This window comes from Acomys minous (assembly GCF_964271855.1).
Source record: "Acomys minous genome assembly, chromosome: 2".
Lineage (NCBI taxonomy): Eukaryota > Metazoa > Chordata > Mammalia > Rodentia > Muridae > Acomys > Acomys minous.
The window spans coordinates 14,213,521-14,231,370 of NC_140484.1; the positions used below are offsets into that span (position 1 = coordinate 14,213,521).

General features: G+C 49.1%; 1 protein-coding gene and 1 long non-coding RNA gene across 4 annotated transcripts in view; one reads left to right on the plus strand and one right to left on the minus strand.

The window, feature by feature from the left end:
• Positions 1 to 17,850, plus strand: part of LOC311579097 — a 133,921-nt gene that overhangs the window by 83,497 nt on the left and 32,574 nt on the right. The window lies entirely within an intron of this gene.
• Positions 1 to 17,850, minus strand: part of WBP1L (WW domain binding protein 1 like) — a 61,406-nt gene that overhangs the window by 30,022 nt on the left and 13,534 nt on the right. The window lies entirely within an intron of this gene.

A 17,850-nucleotide genomic window follows, 5' to 3' on the forward strand; every position in this document is an offset into this window, starting at 1 on the left:
AGGGTTTCCAAACCCTTGACTGAAAAGCACACACTAAATTAGTCACTATCTCAAACTGACATTTGGACCTTGTGCCACAGTTCAGTGGGAGCTCCTGAAATCATATGTGTTGAGCAAAAGAGCCAAACAATAATAAATACAAAGCCAGGGGAAACCTTAGACAGAACGTAGCACCAGGAAGGCCTATGCCACGGCCCAGCCGTCTGTGGAGCCAACATCCCTGCCTGGGGCTGCCTGGGGCTCTCGGGATGCAGCTCTGCTCTTGTAGTTGAATGAATGCCTTAGAACTAAGTCAGTGACCAGAATTTACTTTTTAAATTCTTAATATGCTTTTATTTTCTACTTCTTCTTGAGACTTTACTGCTCAAAACTCCCTCTTACGGGCACAGAGAACGCAAAAGCTTTAGTTTTGACTCTTATGTATTTGTAAGTATAATACATAACACGTTTTGACACATTGATTACAAAGTAATGTGTATCATAGACGAGGACACTGACTGGAGAAATACAAAATTAGGGCATTATTTCTTTTCTTTTCTTTCCTTCCTTCCTTTTTCCAAGTCAGAGTCTTGTCATGTAGCCCAGGCTTACTACACAGTCAACGCTAATTTCCAACTCTCAATTCTCCCATAGAGGACAGTATTGTACTGTAAAGGGTCTAGCCTATATTCCACTGACTAGAACAACCAGTCACCCTATATATCCAATAGCATCTACTGTGCAACAACTGGCACCGCTGGACTATGGCCTGCACGGGGCCATCTCATCGCACAGCTGGACTTTTGTACCATCTGTCCCCTTTAATGTCAAGTGAGGAGGAACTGCACCTACTGAGTCTTCCCATTACCCACACACTTATTCCAGCTGAGACTGTGAGCCTTGGGGACTGGGAGAGCACGTACACGTCTTTGTATACTAAATAGTCTTTAAACCATACTTGCACATACTTCTCAGAGAATGCTGGTCCTAAGAACCTTCCGGTACTTCCAAGTCAACACCTAACTCAGTCATGAAGTAGCGTTCACTCCTATCTACAGGCTGAGCGCCTGCTGCTGCACTGCTGCTCTCCGAAAATCAGCACTCTGCCTCAGTGAGAAGTTTTGGTGTCTTTAAAAACATAGAAATGGGCCGGGTATGGTGGTGCACACCTTTAATCCCAGCACTCAGGAGGCAGAGGCTGGTGGATTGCTTTGAGTTTGAGGCCAGCCTGGTCTACAAAGTGAGTCCAGGGCAGCCAAGGCTACACAGAGAAACCCTGTCTCGAAAAACCAAAACAAACAAGCAAAACAAAAACAAATCCAAAACAAACAAAAACAGAAATGGGGCTGGAGATGGCTCAGTGGTTAAGAGCACTGACTGCTCTTCCAGAGGTCCTGAGTTCAATTCCCAGCAACCACATGGTGGCTCACAACCACCTATAATGTGATCTGAAGCCCTCTTCTGGCCTGCAGATATACATGCAGGCAGAGCACTGTATACATAATAATAAATAAATGAATCTTTAAAAAAAAAAACACAGAAATGTTATGTAAACATGTTTTTGTTTTAGTCCCAGGTGTGGCGTGTGGTGCTGCTTCAGACTGCCCACAGAAGCTGACAACGATTTGTCTTGTGCTCTAGCAGGGGTGTGATTTTGCCGCTGAGGACTGTTTATGTTTGGAATTCTGGGGACTCTTTAGTGATTATATAATGCCAGAGTCCTGGGAGGGGAGGCTGCTGCCCACTCTGCTGCTGTTGCTGGTTGGAGACATCTTGACAAGGAAGATCAAATTTGCCCCCTTAATTAGTAGAAAGCAGCCTAATGACAACGTTGCCTCCTTTCCCCTCCAACCTCTCTCTCCTACTGCGCATGCGTGTGTGTGTGTGTGTGTGTGTGTGTGTGTGTGTGTGTGTGTGTATGTGTGTGTGTGTGTGTGTGTGTGTGTGTGTGTGTGTGTGTAAGGGATAGGAGTGGTATAGGATGGTAGACAAAAGAACTCAGTAAAGCAGCCAAAAGTCCAGCTGAAGTCTACCTTTCCTGAATATATGCTAGATTTTCTCTTGGCCAGAAAACAGGACAATGTGCCTAACTGCGTGCGCTGTCTAATCTGGCATATGGCAGCACGTCCAGAAAGTTCCATACCTCAGTGCCTCTAAACACTGTAGGGCTCTGCTCTGCTCACACCATAGCTTCTAGGGAGCCATCTTCCCTGTCCCTTGCATGAAAGAATTCAAACATCTCAGGACTCACTAGCCTTTCACAGACACTGACATCAGGCCATGTTCTCACCTATCTATCGTCTATCACCTATCCGTCCGTCCATCCATCCATCCATCCATCCATCCATCCATCCATCTACTGATGAATAGTTTTACTGGGTCCCTCTTACTTTATAAAAGATAAAATATGCTGGGCATGGCGGCACACGCCTGTAATCCTAGCACTTGGAAGGCAGATCTCTGTGAGTTCAAGGCCGGCCTGGTCTACAAAGGGAGTCTCGGACAGCCAAGATAACACAAAGAAGAAAAACAAAAAGAAGAAAAAAGAAAAGATAGAGTACCTGGTAAGCCTAGGGGTTCTTGTTTTGTATCTGGCAAACTCAATCCCAAGATTCACCTGATCTGTCTGGAATGCTCCTTCCTCCGCTCAGATGTCTGGTAAACTATTCCTCGGTGGAGGCTCACAGCAGAGCACGTCTCAGGAAAGCCTGCCAAGTCCACCCTCCACTGGCCTGATTCAGCAGCTTCACCAACCTCCATCCCTTATCCCTGGGCACTCTCCTGTTATGGCCCCAGCACGCTGTCTTGCCTGTAAACCCTGGAGGCCAGAGTCTCTTAGAGTATAGCCAGAAATGAGCTGGGTCATGAGCACCTGGGACAACTTAACAGAAATACTATCCCTGGGACCCACAAGAACCTACAAAATCCACATTTGAACAAACCCCACTTCAGGTGACTTTTAGGACATTTAAGAACAATGGGATTAGGTATAAGGTCCCACCGGAAGAAAGACCTTGTACCTTTACATCCTTGCCTCAGGCTGAGCTCAGTAAGGGAAAACTCGGCAGATAGGAATAGCCTGCTGTGCAAGCCAGATAGCCTGAGTTCAGTCCTGGGGTCCACAGGTTATCACCAAGGAATCTTCACTTTAGGCAGCTGGCTTTACAGGACTCCAACACAAGACTGTCAAACAGAGAAAACCATACCAGCTCCAAATCCTTCAGCAAGCAGAGGTTGAACTGCAGAAACCTGAGGGGACTAAGGGTTGTTTGGAAGCCCTCCCTCCAGGCGAGCCTTTTGCCAGGAATCTGTTCAGAAGCCAGCCTAAAAAACTGGTACCGGTTATTTAGAAGGCAACCCACAGCCTCTTACTCTCAGCTGGGTTGGGGTTCTGGGACGCAGGCCAGACACAGGCCTCTGGCCACTCCAGCATGTAAGGTGAAGCTGCCTTGGTACAGTGAGAAACGGCCTCTAAGTCTAAGCCAGTGCACAATGGTAGGTCCTGAAGGATAGGCGTACGTGGCCACTGACCTCATCCAACTTCTGCAAAGGGGCCTGCAGCTTCATGCTCCTGTACCACTGCAGTCACGGGTCCTTTATAACAATGAGTGAACGGGGCTGGATGGCTCAGGAGTTAGGACTATATGCTGCTCTTGCAGAGGACCCGGATTTGATTCCCAGAACCCATGATGTGTGGCTCAAAACCACCTGTAACACCAGCTCCACCATCTAACGCCTCTAGCCTGTGTGAGCACCAGCATTCACACACGCATATATACACAAACACACACACACACACACACACACACACACACACACACACACACACAGAGTTCTGTGCTTACCGAATGCCAGCCAAGGTAGTAGTGTTTTACACACATTCTTTTGTGACATCCTCTTCAAGAAAATATTTTTATTTGCATTTCAAGAATGGGGTTTGCAGCTACTGGAGGACGCTGGGGGAAGCCGAATGAGCACAGATGCTCCTATCTTTCCACTGTACACAGCTGCTGACAGAAAGGGATGCTTCACCCATTCATCCCCAGCACTGCTCAACATCTCCAGATCTTACCATTAAAGATGGCTCACGGTTAAAGGTAAACTCTTCCCAGGGAAGGGCGAGTGCCCACAGCAGGGCTGTCACTGGATCAACGGCATCAGAGGACTGCTGTGACGCCTGACACCAGTGACAGGAGTTTCAGGCATATTTCCCAAGGCCACTTTAAAAGAACAACCCCAAGGAGATCCGCTCACCTTGCACTCGGCTCAAAGTCACCACCTGGCCCTCAAGGCTCCCCTCTGGACCTGGGGGTCTGAGCTCACCAGGGGCTTTATTTCCCCTGGGGACAGGCCGCCAGAGGGTGTGCAAGCCTGTCCTTGCAGCCCTGTTGCTGGGTACAGTTACACATTCCAATATAGACATGCCTCTCAGACTAAGGAGGGGGTGGGGGTGTTGGGCTCTCAGAAGCCCTGGGACAAATACTTGGCGTCTATGCTTAGGGGTAGCAGCTGGTCCCTTGCTACTGTTTTCTTGGTCGACACTAGGTTACCGGCAAGAATTGAACCCCACCGCCGCCGCCGCCGCCAAAAAAGTGGCCAACAGACCGATCAAGCCCCTGCCACAGGGGTCTGCTTGTTTGCCTTACAAATCAGTCAGCGGGACAAAACGAGCAGTTCCAACCCCAGCCCCGGGTACCTCAGCCGCACAGCCACAATGTTAAAAGGAGGGAAGCTGCTGTCCTGTGCAGAGAGGAGGCTCAGAGACTGTGCTCACCCCTCCCCCAGTCCCTTCAGAACCAGAGGACTGGGAAGAAAGCTCTCCTACCTCACCAAATCAAAATGGAGAGGGAAGAAGCAGGGGGGGGGGCAGGGGGGTTAGCAAGAACCTCGCTTCGCCTCACTCTTCAACACTTTCCTCCAGAAAGCTGCACACACGGCTTCATGGCTGCTAATGGCAAATGGACAGCCTTGGGGTCACCTCGGGGACATGGGGGATGGGGGGGAAGGGTTAGCAATACGATGGCTCTAGAGACTAGAAGCAACCAGCAAGCAAAGAAAGCTTGGGAAATGTTGTATGGGGGCTAACCTGTCAGGACTAAGACACTTTTAAAAACACGCCTCTACTCAAAGCGATAGTACACTTCCTCCCCCCTCCCCAGCCCGATCAATGATCTATGCAGAACCAGTCAATTACCTGTCTAAGCCCCCAAAGGAAAGGCATCCTGCAGGAGCATCGTCCTCTACCGTAAGCAACAAAGGGCTCGCAAAAGTTAAGGTCTTGGAGTGAGCATGGCTCGTGGTGGGCTGCAGCCGGTGCTCTCAGTTCACTGGTGTTCCAGAGCAAGGAAGAGAAAGTAAACAGAGTCCTAGGACCCAGCAGGCCGCCTGCTCTCCTCACTTCTCCCCCCCCCCCACCTACCCTGCCTGGCCCCGACCCACCCCCACCTTCTCGTGACATATCTCAGACGCAGCACAACCCAAGCTGTCTGCCAAGGGGGAAATGACATCAGTTCAGGCACAGCAGAAACACTTCAGACAGCTGCCGAGGAATACTGGGGATGTGCAGTAAACCCGTGACGCTAGGTCCAACCTAGAGCGGGCCTGCCGGCTCCCTCTTGCTCTGATGGAGTTCCAGGCCGAAAGATCAAGTCTGGGAACTTAAAAGAGAGAGGGCTGTGCTTCTCCGCATAAGGACTGGTTCCCAAGGTATTGTTTCTCCTCAGGAGAGAAATTCAAGCCTGCCCCACCCCAATCAGTGGCCCAATAAACAACAGCGAGGTTAGCAGGCCCTCTGGGAAGAGGCTGATGCAGAGGGGGCCTGGAGAGGCCCCTCTCCCAGCTTAGGTCATAACCCTGGCTGCTGCTGTGGGCCCCCTGCGGTACATGGGAGTTTAGATTTCATAAACAAACTGGGTGTGTCCAGGTGCCAGCATCTTTCCTCACTTGTCTTACAAAGGGTACAACAAGTCCCACCACACCCTCTGGAATTGCCAGTAATGCAGATCAGCTATATTTAAACCAACTCTTGGTTCAAAAAAGCTCACTCCCCGTTCATCTGCCATGCTTCCTCTTGCTAAGTTCAGTTCTCAGAGAAAACCACTGAGCTTTGCCCAAGAAACAAAGCTGCTGGGGTCAGCATCCTGATCTGAGGTTTAACTCTTTATCCTGCGCAGTGGTACTTGGGAGGACTTGGAGGACCTGAGTCCTACACCAAACTCATTGCTAGCACATTTGGGTGTTGCAGAAATAACTACTGGGTGTTTGGGTGTGATCTGAGATTCAACACGTGGCCCCAGCACCCTTGCAAGGCTCTCCCACTGAGCTACACCACACCCCCAGCTCAGAGCTGACTGTGAAGGCTTTCAGAGGAAACAGTCACTTCTTAGTGACAGACTGCAAACCAATTACATTCCCTCAACTCAAGAATCCATATGGTTCATCTTTGTCTAATTTCCTGTGATTCCTTCCCCTCAGTGATAACTTACTGAAAGACCTCCATGACACTGACACTGCAGGGCATGACTCATGTAAGCCAAAAAGGATTTCTGCAAATTGCCATTGCAAAACACACACACACACACACACACACACACACACACACACACGAACTCGGCAATGGGGCAGTGGGATGCCACGCGTGCTGCCTGACCAATGGGCTCCAACCAAGTGTACAGTGACCATCATGGCTGATGGTCAAGGTCAAATCCACTCTCCTGATAAGAAAATGAATATGCCAAGCAGGCTGAGCCATTATGTGAGGCTCATGTAAGAACAGACCTCAACCTTACTGTTGTAAGGGGAAAAAAAAAAAAAAGGAGCCGGGCATGGTGGCACACACCTTTCATCCCAGCACTCGAGAGGCAGAGGCAGGCAGATCACTGTGAGCTCGAGGACAGCCTGGTCTACAAAGGGAGCCTAGGGCAGCCAAGGCTACACAGAGAAACCCTGTCTCAAAAAAAACAAAAACAAAAACAAAAAAAATAAACAGCAACAACAAAAAGGCAGATGTATCAAGTGGTGGCCTCTGTGGGTGTCTGCAACCCAGAGAGCCACTTTGGGGACAAATAATGTATTCCCAAAACCCGCTCAGTCTATCCCATGCCCTTACAAGCAGATGAAACTGACTAGTGGATGTGACTAGACATCAAGGCTCAGAAGCTACAAAAACCAGTGAGGTGGCTTTCAACCCCTTCCCCTCAATTCCTCAGTTTCCTGGCAACCACCGGGAACCAGAAAACATGTGAAACACAATTGGACTCTGGCAAGCAAAACTGTAGGAAGCGTGTCTCCAGCCTCTCCTGAACAACTCTAATCTGTACCGACCTAACAAGACAGACGGGCACCTACAGTTCTCGAGAAAGCAGCATGATGTAAATGTTCCTGGGTATCTAGCCCACACCCGCTGGCCACCCACAATGAGCCAAGCGCTGCTGTCAGCGCCAGGGATGCTCCCATCAAATAACTCCTACACCTTGCTTTGGTGGGTCACAGAATTAACCCATATTTCTTTTTGTTTGATGGGGGGAGGGCCTTAGTGAGACAGGATATCAAGCAACTCATGGTGGCTTTGAACTCCCTGTTTAACCAAGGGTGCCCTGATCCTCCTGCCTCTACCTCCCAAGTGCTGGGATTACAGGTTCGGGCCATCATGCCTGGTCACTGTCCCACCACCTTTTTGTTGTTGTTTTTCGAGACAGGGTTTTTCTCTGTTTAGCCCTGGTTGTCCTGGACTAGCTTTGTAGATCAGGCTGGCCTCGAACTCACTGAGATCCGCCTGCTTCTGCCTCCCGAGTGCTGGGATTAAAGGCGTGCGCCACCACGTCCAGTCACTGTCCCTTTTTGAGGCAGGGTCTCATATAGTTCATACAGCTGACAATGACCTTGAACTAGGACGCGCCTGCCTCCACCTTCCTGGCTCTCGGCTTAGGAGAGTGTGTCACACCTGCGGTGGTGGGGACAGAGCCCAAGATATTACATACCGACTGAGAGATATGCCCAAGCCCAGCATTTCTAGACAATACTCATCAATGGTGATTTGGGAAGGAGTAAAATTGCAGCAGCCTTGTATTACAGAGTGATTTCCTCCTCATAAAGCATCCTTCAGTGGATATTACTCCAGACGGAGCTTCTAATCAGCAGCTGTCTGGATATCCTTCCATACAAGATTATACACTTCTGAGCACAAGGCAGCATTTTTTACTCAGGAGCATCATCAAATTCTCTGAAAAAGCACTGACAATTTTTCACACTAACCTACTTCTTTGCCTCAGCCCACTGATGACTAACCTTCTCTACGCACCGAGATCCGGGGGTGAGGACAGAAAAGAAGAGGGGTTAGCTAATTCAGGCACTCTCAGGAAGGTGAGGTCACCCTATGCCAGGCCCTGGAAATATCACTGCAACCTGGTGGCAAACATCACCACCACAACCCAGTCCTTTGGGATTTAAGTAGCAAGATGGCCACTGCTGCCAGCCTGGGGGTGGGGCTGGAGATTCTTTTCTCAAGTGATCCAGGCTCACCCTCCATGAGCCAAAAATAAAGTCCTTCTTCAAGCAATCTTCATCAGCTTCCTGACAGCACAGAGTTAAATTAAATGCTGAATTTACCAATTCAAAAAAGGGAAGGCACACTAATCTAGAACTAAGCAGGGTTACCCGATCAAAATGCCATAGGTTAAGCAAGCACTGCTTACCGCCTCGGAGCAGTTGTCTGGTGTCCTTTGACTCAGCGCTCTCCTCCTCAGAGAACCCTCCAAGCTAGCTCTGCCAAAACTGTTACCCCTTGGGTTCTGGTTAACTTCCTATTTTAAGACACACCGCAAGAGCATATGTAGTCACAGGCTTCTCTCTTTTACGTAGTACATCTAAGTCTTTTGGCAGCACTTTTCTAGACATTGTAGACATCTGTATTTTGATTTCTGGAGTAGGAACAAAGAGCTGGTTATCTGTCCTATGCTAACCACCAGCCAGACTCTGGAACCCCTCCTCCCCATACCTCCAGCCCACAACCCCATGACTATCCCTAGTCAGAGGACGAAGCTGAGGGATACAGCATTCAGCTAGCTATGGGAGAGCAAGATTTCAAAGGAGGTCTCCGGTTACAAGGTTGCCTTGTTTTGCTTTGTTTTTGACACAAGAGTCATGATACCAGAACACCAGCATTAACAAGAGGGGGGAAACGAATCCGATAAGTAGGTGTGAGGACTGTTGGGGGCCATGCAAGAGGAACAGCAAGACAGCTTTAGAACCGGTGGGATGCGGCCCACCAGGTAGCAGAACCACAGAGCCCGGAGGACTGTGTCCTGAGGACCTCATGCTGTTGAGGAGCTTTGCTCTGCTTGTGGCCTTCACAGCACATCTCTCCTAATCCATGAGTTGTTTAAAAAAAAAAAATGCTAAAGGGGGAAGGGGCTGGAGAGATGGCTCAGAGGTTAAGAGCACTGACTGCTCTTCCAGAGGACTTGAGTTTAATTCCCCCCAACCACATGGTGGCTCACAACCATCTATGTGATCTGATGCCCTCTTCTGGCCTGCAGGTGTGCATGCAGGCACAGAACTATATAGATGATAAATAAACAAATCTTTAAAAAAAGAAAAAAGAAAAGAAAACTCTAAGGGGGCTTCCAGCCCCTCACTGGTCAGTGTCACTGGCAGCTACAATATCAGTGATTGCGCATGCTTCAAGCATTGCTGCTGGAGCAGCTTACTGACTCACCCACCACCCTCAGACAGGGCTTAGGGCTGCAAGTGTTAGTAGCGTCAGGTTAGGATGCTTTGTTTTCAATATTTGTTGTTTTTATTTCTAAGGCTTATTTTTATTTTATGTGCATAGTTGTTTTGTCTGCATGTATGTCAGTGTGAGGGTCTCAGGTCCTGGAGTTACAGACAGCTGTGAGCTACCACGTGGGTGCTGGGAATTGAACCTGAGTCCTCTGGAAGAGCAGTCAGTGCTCTTAACCACTGAGCCTTCTTTCCAGCCCCTAGGTTAAGACGGTTTTGCTAGTGGCTTTGATGTAAAAAAAATCTTAGGGAACAATTTAAAGTTTAGGAAGGCACACTCTAGCAGCAAGGTGTGGCACACTCCTTTAATCCCAGCACTCGGGAGGCAGAGGCAGGCAGATCGCTGTGAGCTCGAGGCCAGCCTGGTCTACAAAGCGAGCCCAGCACAGCCAAGGCTACACAGAGAAAGCCTTTAAAAGGCTCACTGGAGCAGACGGCGGTGTGTGCCGTGCAGAGTCAGGGCCTTGGCACACTATTTGGTGAACTGAGTTCTACGAGGTAAGTGAGAGCAAAGTCCTATGGTTCTCCTTTGTTCTTGGTACATAACAGAGCCCATATAGGGACCAAGCTAGAAACACTCTTATGGGACTGAGGTCATGTGACCACTGAGGTTAGGCAGGAGAGTGGAGATGTAGGGGTGTCGACTCTGTAGTCAAGAAATAGAGAATGGTGTTGTCAGAACGAAACAACCACCAGGCTTCTGGGGCAGCTTCCTTTCCAGGAGCTTGGGCAGCACAGACCATCCAAGATGTTATCTTTCTTACGTTTAGGCACAGACTCATCTATTTGCTTGAAGAAAAAGAAAGAGAGAGAGGGAGAGAGAACCACAGAGGTTAAAGGTGGGGGCATCTTTTGGCGATAAGCATAAAGTTACATATCAACGAAACGGCCCTGGAGTGATTATCATGGCGAATGCCCCGGGTCAGATTCCAAGCCCAGACACACATTCAAAGGCTGCTGCCAAGCAGCCACGCAGAAGATCGCTCAGCTGCCAGAAACCGAGAACCCTGGCTTATCTGTGTCCGGGAGCTGGACAAGGGCAGGCGCGTAGCAGACCTGCTGAGGCAGGAAATGTACGCCTCGCACATGGAGTTCTGTGAGTCATGGAGCTTGTTCTTTCTATGGAGCGTCCTGAAAGCCCATGATTCCTCTCTTCTTCTGGGCTTTTCATGGGAGGTGTCTGGGGAAACAGTCCTTAGCTGCAGTATGGAATCCCTTGTTCCACATCAAATGATATTCAGAGAAGGAAGATTCCAGTATATATTAAGAGCTCCTATGTCCCAGATGGGAAAACCTATGTTTTAGTGAGATGAGGTAACTCATGCAAGGATACCTAGCTCACAGGAGATGGAGCGAGCATTTTACCCAGGCCTGTTTGGCTCCAGAATGGTTTTAACACACATGGAAATAGAATTTTGATATTAATTATAATTGTCACCCAGCCTCATGTGTAATCTCATATTCATAGTTGCCTCTGGCCGCCTGGAGGCACTGTAGTGGTGAAGCTAGCCTCTCTTTGGAGGGACGTGTGTGTGGTATGTGGTGTGTGTGTGGTGTGTGTGTGTGTGTGTGTGTGTGTGTGTGTGTGTGTGTGTACACGCATATGCTGCCAAAACAAGCAGAATGTTTAGTTTCCTAGTTTTGGACAAAGGCAAGAACACAGTGAAACAAACACAGGCACTGAATAATAAATAGGTAGAGACAACAATCTAAGACCTACTGAGGGACAGAATGGCGCAAGAGGTGGCTGCTAGATCACACGTAGGGCTTATGTGGAGAAAGTGAGCACACGGCAAAGCCACGCAGGGATAGACACATGGAGCATGTGAGGGAGAAAGAAAATGGGGCAAGAATCAAAGCATGGTGGTGCACACTGCTATCACGGTACTCGGGAGGCAGAGGCAGGAGAATTACCTCAAGTTGGAGGTCAGTCTGCCATATGCAGCCAGCCAAGGCTATCTCAAACAAAAAAACAAAAGCAAAGCCAAAAAGAGCTGGGGGTGGGGGTGGGGGGGTGGAGCAGGGATGGGGCGGGGCAAAGATCAGTTGCTGGCAGCAGCAGGTTGCAGGCTGTCCACACGCAAGCATGTCAAGAGGCCTGTCCAACAGTACATTTTCCTGCGTGGGACACATGACAGAAGACCCACAGATGCCATTCCACCCAGGCCCCAAGGCCCGCGCTTGACTGCACTCACTGTATTTACCACTTCCCCACGGTCTCGGAGCCGGCTCTGTCCTAAGGGCGCCGGTTGGAGGAGATCAGAAGCTCCTCAGGGGAATGGTTCAGCCTCGGCGGGTTCTCGATTGATAGGGTCTCACTTTGTAGCCCAGGCTGATCTGGAATTCACTATGTAGCTCCGAATATCCCACTACCTCAGCCTCCCCTAGGCCTGGGATTACAGGCACAGGCCACCAACCGGGCTTTAATCTCAATGTTTTAAAGAGGGAGAGAAGTGAAGGTTGCAGAAGCTACCTACATCTGACCGACAACAGTTTGCACTTCGGCAGCCCACCAGGAGAACACTTCTGGGGTGGAAAGATCAGTCCACAGACACTTCCTTCTGGGAGGGGCACCCTCTGTCTTGGGTCTACCGTTTGCTGAAGCTCAAGCTCCCAGATGGCACTGATGATGAACCGGCTCTTCCAACAGCTGTGACTTGAACTTCAAGAAGGATGGAAGGGTCTAGTTTTGTGCCAAAACGTGGGTGTTTTTCCAACCTTGTAAATACTTCAAGCCTAACCGAAAAGGTGCATAGCCAAGAATTACGTGGAAAGTGACAAGCTGTCTGCAAATACTTTGCACGTCTCCTAAACCACTGAAAGAAAAGGACTGGGGATGCCGCTCAGTCATGAGCTCTTGCCTAGTACATGTAGGGTGTGAGGCCCTAGGCTCCAACTGCAGCACTGACTAAAGCAATAGAAGGATTGTGAGAGAACGGTACAAAAGAGAAACCAGGTCACATCGCCTGTATGATCCACACCCAGATGCTACAGGAAACAGAACTCCATTCAAACGATGGGTCTTCCTGGGCTCCAGCAAAGCCGACTTCTTTTATTCTTATGTAAATTTTGGGCAAGATAAAAAATAATGTGGGCCACTCCTCAGTGGGAATGCAGCTGCCATGGTGGCTGACCCAAGGATAGGGCTTAGAGCATCTTTACCTGAAGCAGCCCCGGGGGAGAGAGCGTCCTAGTGGTAGTCTACTCACTGTGGCTTCCAACTGCTCTCTCGCTTCCTTCCTCCCAACCCATCTCTTCTTCTAAGGTCTAAGCAATTCAGAGACAACGTGTGCTTCTTTTTGGTTTTTTGATAATCTCATGTAAGCCAGGGTCGGTGAGTCTCATGGATCTAGATTTGACAAGCATCTATGTCTCAATAAAACAAGGTAGAGAGGGACTGAGGGAGACATGTACACATGTGCACCTGTGGTCTCCACACGCATGTGTACACATGTGCATATGCACATATACATACATATATACTACACACGGGGGGGGGGGTGGAGGAAGAAATCCCTAAACATGAGTGCTGGTAATAACATTTTCCTAGCCACAGGAAACCGACAAACCACTTTGAGATCTGGGGAGTACTTGAAGCTGACCCTAGGGTTCCGGAAGTTTGATGAAGGGATTGGGGAAACCCTTTGTGTGTGTGTTGCCTTTTTCCCCCCTTTAAAAAAAAATTTTTTTTTGAGATAGTCTCATGTAGCCCAGGCTGGCCTCAAACTTCCTACTTAACAGAGACTGACCTTTATTTCCAGCCCCTCCAGCAGCCACCTCCCAAGTGCTAGAATTACACACTTGCGCCAGCATGTGGCCTTGTGTCTCACTATCTGTGTGTCTTTCTCAGCTGAGGAATTGCAACTATTTAAACCATCTCAGAGGCAAAACTCCCTTTTTCATGGTAGGACTAAGACACGAGCTGACGCGCTCACACGGTTTTTTGAGTATGAGAAATAGGGTGACGCTCCTTGGCCTGTCTCTGAGTCCCGGTGGGTAACTATCAGTAATACCTGGGGCAACCTTTTAGCATAAGCGATGGATGGTGAAATTCAATCGGCTCGAGCTGGAAGTACAGCTTATGGCACCGGGCCCTTCCCTCACTTCCTGGCTCTTACGCTGATGTTCTATCACACACTCCTCCCTTTGCCGAGGAAGGAGGTAAGGAAATCTAGTCCAGATCTAAGGTTACGTGGTCACAATTGCCAGGAGGAAGCATCCAAGCCCTCCTGCGGGTCGTGAGAGCAGCGAGAACATGCACGGCAGCCTATAAGCTGAGCAAATGAGGACTAAGGGTGGTGGAGCCGAGAGGCCAGCCCCACACAGGCAAGGGCTGCTTAGCCTTGTGTCACATGATGCCCAGCCCCAGCCACACCTGAACCCTGTGTTTCCAACACACGTCATCACCTTCATCTGAGTCCAAATTACAGTCAGCCAGGCTTTCCTCCCAAAGCTCAAAATGCCTTTATTTTTAAAAATGTATGTTTCGCCTACATGTGCCTATGTGCCCACTGAGTCCAGAGGAGAGCACCAGAACCCCTGGGCCTGGAGTTTACAGACGGTGTGAGCCACCATGCGAGCGTTGGTCAGAGCCCAGGCCCCCGCTGGAGCGGCCGGGGCTCTCACCCGCTGAGCCATCTCTCCAGCCCCTGAAATTATCCTTGAAAACCGCATTCCCATTTTGAAGAGCAACCGCTCTCCCCGGAAACAGGTTAGCAGAGGCCAACTTCTTTGCCTTCCCGCATATGGCTCTCGAGTGTCAGACTCCCAAGGTCACCGTGTTCAAAACAGCAGAAAAGGAACAGCTCCCCGCGAGGCACACCAGCCAGCACGGTCCCTTACCAAGAACTCAAGCAAGCCAAGAAAATGCTGAGGTCAACTCAACGGAGACAGAAGTCAAAAGTTACACACTATTTTCACGCCCGTTTCAGGACAGTACTGCTTCCACTTGCCAGAAGGGTACAACAAAGGTCTGAAAATATGCGGGCTAGCTGACTGAAGGGTCAGAGGTCTCCTGGTGGGACTCTAGTGACTGATGTCCAGGAAACTTGCCTTTCAGACTACGTCTAGCTCTGACACTCATTCCATGATGGTGGCCGTCAAGTCACAGAACCTGGACCAGCTAGCCTCTGGGCCGCCTCACTTCCATTAGCTTCCAGGATAGCCCTTTCTGTGATGAACAGCTCGGAGTTAAGGAGCAGCTCAGAGTAAAAGAGCAGCTTGGAGTTAAGGAGCAGCTCAGAGTTAAAGAGTAGCTTGGAGTTAAGGAACAGCTTGGAGTTAAGGCTGCATCTGCACGAAGCAGAGGGCGAACGTGAACCACACTTTCATATCTAAAAACTTTATTAGGTGTGTCTGAGTGTTTGTCTACATGTGTACATGTGCACAATATTCATGCCTAGGGCCCAGGGAGGTGATTAGAGGACATAAGATTCCCTGAAGCTGGAGTTACAGATGGTGGTGAGCCAGTGCTCTTAACCACTGAGACATCTTGCCAACCCTGAACTTCGTAATTCTGAGGAGGTACCTGGCATACGAGTTGCTACTGATGCTCTGGGTGAGGCGTGGAAGGGTGCTATGGTCCAAATAGACCTTAGCCATGAAGCAGGATGTCTTGATCCAGCTGGGTGCTCTGCGAGGACCATTCCTGTTCCAGACCCCGGGGAACTGGAGACAGAAAGCTCGGATGTGCAGATGCACTGTGTGGAGGCCGGTCTGCATGTTCTCTACTTGACTTGGGGAGGTGGGCATCCCTGAACTGACAGAGACTACACCACGCCCGGTCATCTGAGGCCCCAAAGCGCTAGCAGAATCTGCAAACCTTATCCTCTCTAGGAAAAATGATATCTGCCAATATATTGTCAGAAAGCCCTCACGCAAAGAAAGTAAGAGGCCCTGGGCCGAAGTCCAGGGTCCAGCATCTTGTGACTCCTGTGTCCTGCGATGCAGACACCAACCCACTTCTCTGAAGAATGAATGTACTAAGATGTGGGCGAGGAGACAGGATACGCCCAGTGTGCAGCTAAGAGAATGAAGGATGACAAAGAAAAACACCAGAAACTGAATGCCAGAGGCACAGGCTATCCTCACTCTGACAGCATCTACTTCTGAGTCCAGCCCAAATCAAGAATTATGGACCAATGAGATGGCTTAGCAGGCAACAGAGCTTGCTGGGTAAGCCTGACAGTCTGAGTTCAATCGCTGGAATCCATGCTGGAAGAAAAGAGCCACATGCTGAAAACTGTCCTCTGACCTCCACATGCATGTGTGTGCCTGCACATTGACACATACACCACATCACTACCATCACCACCATCATCACCACCGTCATCACCATCGTCATCACTGGGCTGGAAACGGCTCAGTGGTTAAGAGCCCCTCGGCTCTTCCCGAGGACCTAGTTCAATTTCTAGCAACCACGAGGCAACTCACAACAATCTGGGTATCTGACCCCTGATTTGGCCTCTGAGGGTACAAGGTACACACTTGGTATACGAACACAGATGCAAGTAAACACTCATACCCATAAAGTAAAAACAAATAAATCTTAACCAAAAACAAAAAAACAAAAAAGGCCCCGGGCCCCTAGATTCCCTTTCTGAGTATCTGCTCGCAGCACTACTATCTCGGGTGTCTTTCCATCCTGTATCTTTCAGCAGTGTGTGTGGCCCATGTACTGGGACATTGTCCAATACGGTACCATAAGGGCAGGCACAGTTAGCTGAGCAGGGACCAGGAGGTGCAACCACTTTCCCACATCTCCGAGCATTTGTGAGATCTCAGGTAGGAGTGGGATCCTTCAGCAAATCCTCCTACATTAGCAATGGAGGGGGACAGAGGGGGACATCCGAGCTCCTCGTTCACAAGGTGCAGTATGCAATGCGTAGGGAAAGACGTCTGCAGCAAAGAAAGTGACAAAGAGCCTGTCCTGTGGTGTGGGGGGGAGCACACCTCCAATCCCAGGCAGCACTTGGGGGCCTGGCACAGGAGTGTCCAGAGTTCTAGGTCACACAGTGAGACCTTGTCTCAAAACAAAACAAAAACCAAAACCCATACAGACAGAGAAATCCAAGCTGGAAAAATATATGTTTTTTAAAATTTTTTATTAATTTATTCTTGTTACATCTCAATGGCTATCCCATCCCTTGTATCCTCCCATTCTTCTAGAAGAATATTTTTGATACCCATGGGACTGAGAAGTTTGAACTTAGCCTGAGCTCAATCCCTGGGATCCACGCTAGAAGGAAGAACCACATGCTGAAAACTGAAAAATGCTTACAACAGCCTCAATTTTGTAATATAACTTTTACTCCCAGCTCTTAAATTCTCATATACAAGATCTTCTCCTGTAACATCAATTTATTGGCCATTTCTTAGGATACGATACTGTATAACAGCTACACTGAGTAGAAAAATCTTTTTTGTTGTTGGTTTTTTTTTTTTTTGGTTTTGGTTTTGGTTTTTTGAGACGGGATTTCTCTGTGTAGCCTTGGCTGTCCTGTACTCACTTTGTAGAATAGGCTGGCCTCGAACTCACATTGATCCACCTGCCTCTGCTTCTGCCTCCCCGAGTACTAGGACTAAAGGCGTGTGCCACCACCATCTACAAGCAACGACGGTGCACGCCTTTAACCCCAGCACTCGGGTGGCAGAGGCAGGTGGATCACTGTGAGTTCAAGCTGGGTCTACATAGTGAGGTCCAGGAAAGCCAAGACTACACAGTGAGATCCTGTCTCAAAAAAAAAAGAGAAAGACCCAGGAGTGGTGGTACAGGCCTTTAATCCCAGCACTCAGGAGGCAGAGGTAGGTGGATCTCTGTGAGTTCAAGGCCAGTCTGGTCTACAAAGTGAGTCCAAGACAGTCAAGGCTACACAGAGAAACCCTGTCTCAAAAAAAAAAAAAAGAAAGAAAGAAAGAAAGAAAAGAAAAAGAAAAAGATGAAAAGGAACTTGAGCAAGAGTTACACAAGCCAGAACACGTGGCCGGGAGCTTGCGTTAGCATATATGAGCCCTAGGTTTGATTCTCAGCACTGGGAAAGTAAAAATGTAAAGATCTAGAGATAGCACCCCAAACAGCCACCCAAAACAAAC